Source organism: Arachis hypogaea, chromosome 14 (genome assembly GCF_003086295.3).
Source record: "Arachis hypogaea cultivar Tifrunner chromosome 14, arahy.Tifrunner.gnm2.J5K5, whole genome shotgun sequence".
In the NCBI taxonomy this organism is placed as follows: Eukaryota; Viridiplantae; Streptophyta; class Magnoliopsida; order Fabales; family Fabaceae; genus Arachis; species Arachis hypogaea.
Genome location: NC_092049.1, coordinates 132386266 through 132389746, shown reverse-complemented (window position 1 = coordinate 132389746; position 3481 = coordinate 132386266). Strand labels below are relative to the sequence as shown.

The 3481-nt window shown below is 42.8% G+C and overlaps 1 non-coding gene across 1 annotated transcript; it reads left to right on the top strand.

The window, feature by feature from the left end:
- Nucleotides 1-2729: 2729 nt before the first annotated feature.
- LOC112746073 (small nucleolar RNA R71) lies at nucleotides 2730-2837 on the top strand. Its single transcript, XR_003173973.1, has one exon. It is a non-coding gene; the product is annotated as a small nucleolar RNA R71 (small nucleolar RNA).
- The last annotated feature ends 644 nt before the right edge of the window (nucleotides 2838-3481 follow it).

Genomic DNA, 3481 nt, shown 5'->3' with positions numbered 1-3481 from the left:
GTCTTCCCTTTTCCTTTTCTAGAGGATTCTCCGGTCTTAGGTGCCATCAATGGTAATGGAAAAACAAAAAGCTTATGCTTTTACCACACCAAACTTAGAATTTTGCTCGCCCTCGAGCAAGAGAAGAAAGAATAGATGAAGAAGAAGAAGAAATAGAGGAGAGGGAGAAGGGGTTGTGTTTCGGCCAAGAAGAGAAGAGAGGGTTATGTTGTGTGAAAATGAGGAAGAATGGAGGGCTATATATATGGAAGGGAGGGGGGTGAAGGTTCGGCCATTTAGGGTGGGTTTGGGTGGGAAATTGATTTTGAATTTTGAAGGTAGGTGGAGTTTATGAGGTAGGTTTATGGGGAAGAGTTGATGGATGTGAGTGGTGAAGAGGTGGTGGGGAAGAGAGATTGAGGTGATTGGTGAAGGGTTTTGGGGAAGAGTGTTTATGGGATTGTGTGAAAGAGGGGTGAGAAGAAGTGAGTGGAGGTAGGTGGGGATCCTGTGGGGTCCATAGATCCTGAGGTGATCCTGTGGGATCCACAGATCCTGAGGTGTTCAAGGATTTACAACCTTGCACCAAATTAGGCATGTAAAATGCCCTTGCACACAACTCTGGGCGTTCAGCGCCAGGTTGGTGCCCATTTTGGGCGTTCAACGCCCATTTGTTGCCCATTTCTGGCGTTGAACGCCAGAACCATGCTTGTTCTGGGCGTTCAGCGCCAGCTCTTCTCCAGGGTGCAATTTTGGCGTTCAGCGCCCAGATGCTGCCCATTTTGGGCGTTTAGCGCCCAGATACTGCCCATTTTGGGCGTTCAGCGCCAGAACCATGCTCTGTTCTGGCATTGAACGCCAGGCAGATGCTTCCTCCAGGGTGTGATTTTTCTTCTGCTGTTTTTGATTTCGTTTTCAATTTTTATATTTATTTTGTGACTCCACATGATCATGAACCTATAAAGACATATAACTAAGAAAAATATAGTTAGATAAAAATTGGGTTGCCTCCCAACAAGCGCTTCTTTAATGTCAATAGCTTGACAGTGGGCTCTCATGGAGCCTCACAGATGTTAAGAGCATTGTTGAGACTCTCCAACACCAAACTTAGAGTTTGGATATGGGAGTTCAACACCAAAATTAGAGTTTGGTTGTGGTCTCCTAACACCAAACTTAGAGTTTGACTGTGGAGGCTTTGTTTGACTCTGCTTTGAGAGAAGCTCTTTATGCTTCCTCTCCATGGATGCAGAGAGAGATCCTTGAGTTGTAAACACAAGGTTGTCCTTATTTAATTGAAGGATCAATTCTCCTCTGTCCACATCAATCACAGCTCTTGCTGTGGCTAGGAAAGGTCTTCCTAGGATGATGGATTCATCCTCTTCCTTCCCAGTATCTAAGACTATGAAATCAGCAGGGATGTAAAGGCCTTCAACCTTTACTAACACGTCCTCTACTTGTCCATAAGGCTGTTTTCTGGAATTATCTGCCATCTCTAATGAGATTTTAGCAGCTTGCACCCCATAGATTCCCAGTTTCTCTATTATAGAGAGGGGCATGAGGTTTATCCCTGAACCAAGGTCACACAGAGCCTTAAAGATCATGGTGCCTATAGTACAAGGTATTATGAACTTTCCAGGATCCTGTCTCTTCTGAGGCAATGTCAGTTGATCCAGATCACTTAGTTCATTGATGAACAAGGGAGGTTCATCTTCCCAAGTATCAATGCCAAATAATTTGGCATTTAGCTTCATGATTGCACCAAGGAACTTGGCAGCTTGCTCTTCAGTAACATCCTCATTCTCTTCAGAAGAGGAATACTCATCAGAGCTCATGAATGGCATAAGGAGGTTCAATGGAATCTCTATGGTCTCTAGATGAGCCTCAGAGTCCTTTGGTTCCTTAGAGGGAAGCTCCTTATTGATCACTAGACGTCCCAGGAGGTCTTCCTCCTTGAGATTCACGTCCTCCTCTCCCTCATTGGGTTCGGCCATTTTGGTTATGTCAATGGCCTTGCACTCTCCTTTTGGATTTTCTTCTGTATTGCTTGGGAGAGTGCTAGGAGGGATTTCAGTGATTCTTTTACTCAGCTGGCCCACTTGTGCTTCCAAATTTCTAAGGGAAGACCTTGTTTCATTCATGAAACTTACAGTGGCCTTAGATAGATCAGAGACTAAGTTTGCTAAATTAGAAGTATTTTGTTCAGAGTTCTCTGTCTGCTGCTGAGTGGATGATGAAAAAGGTTTATTATTGTTAAACCTGTTTCTTCCACCATTATTAAAGCCTTGTTGAGGCCTTTGATCCTTCCATGAGAGATTTGGATGATTTCTCCATGATGGATTATAGGTGTTTCCATAAGGTTCACCCATGTAATTTACCTCTGCTATTGCAGGGTTTTCAGGATCATAAGCTTCTTCTTCAGGAGATGCCTCTTGAGTACTGTTGGATGCAGCTTGCATTCCATTCAGACTCTGAGAAATCATATTGACTTGCTGAGTCAATATTTTGTTCTGAGCCAATATGGCATTCAGAGTATCAACTTCAAGAACTCCCTTCTTCATAGGCATCCCATTACTCACAGGATTCCTCTCAGAAGTGTACATAAACTGGTTATTAGCAACCATGTCAATGAGTTCTTGAGCTTCTGCAGGCGTTTTCTTTAGGTGAATGGATCCACCTACAGAAGTATCCAATGACATCTTTAATATCTCAGATAAACCATCATAGAAGATATCCAGGATGGTCCATTCTGAAAGCATGTCAGAAGGACACTTTTTGGTCAGCTGCTTGTATCTTTCCCAAGCTTCATAGAGGGATTCACCTTCTTTCTGTCTGAAGGTTTGAACATCCACTCTAAGCTTGCTCAGCTTTTGAGGAGGAAAGAACTTGGCTAAGAAAGCCGTGACCAGCTTATCCCAAGAGTTCAGGCTGTCTCTGGGTTGAGAGTCCAACCAGATTCTAGCTCTATCTCTTACAGCAAATGGAAAAAGCATGAGCCTGTAGACTTCAGAATCTACTCCATTAGTCTTAACAGTATCACAGATCTGCAAGAATTCAGTTAAGAACTGAAAAGGATCTTCAGATGGAAGTCCATGAAACTTGCAGTTCTGCTGCATCAGAGAAACTAGCTGAGGTTTCAGCTCAAAGTTGTTTGCTCCAATGGCAGGAATGGAGATGCTTCTTCCATGTAAATTGGAATTAGGTGCAGTAAAGTCATCAAGCATTCTCCTTGCATTATTATTATTTTCGGCTGCCATCTCCTCTTCTTGTTCGAAAATTTCTGAAAGGTTCTCTCTGGATTGTTGTAATTTAGCTTCTCTTAATTTCCTCTTCAGAGTCCTTTCAGGTTCTGGATCTGCTTCAACAAGAATGTTCTTGTCCTTGCTCCTGTTCATATGAAAAAGAGAGAACAGAAAAATAATAATAATAGGGGTCCTTTTTTACCACAATATAGAGGTCCCAGTGTGAGTTAGAAGAAAAGAAGAAGAAGAAATTCGAACACAGA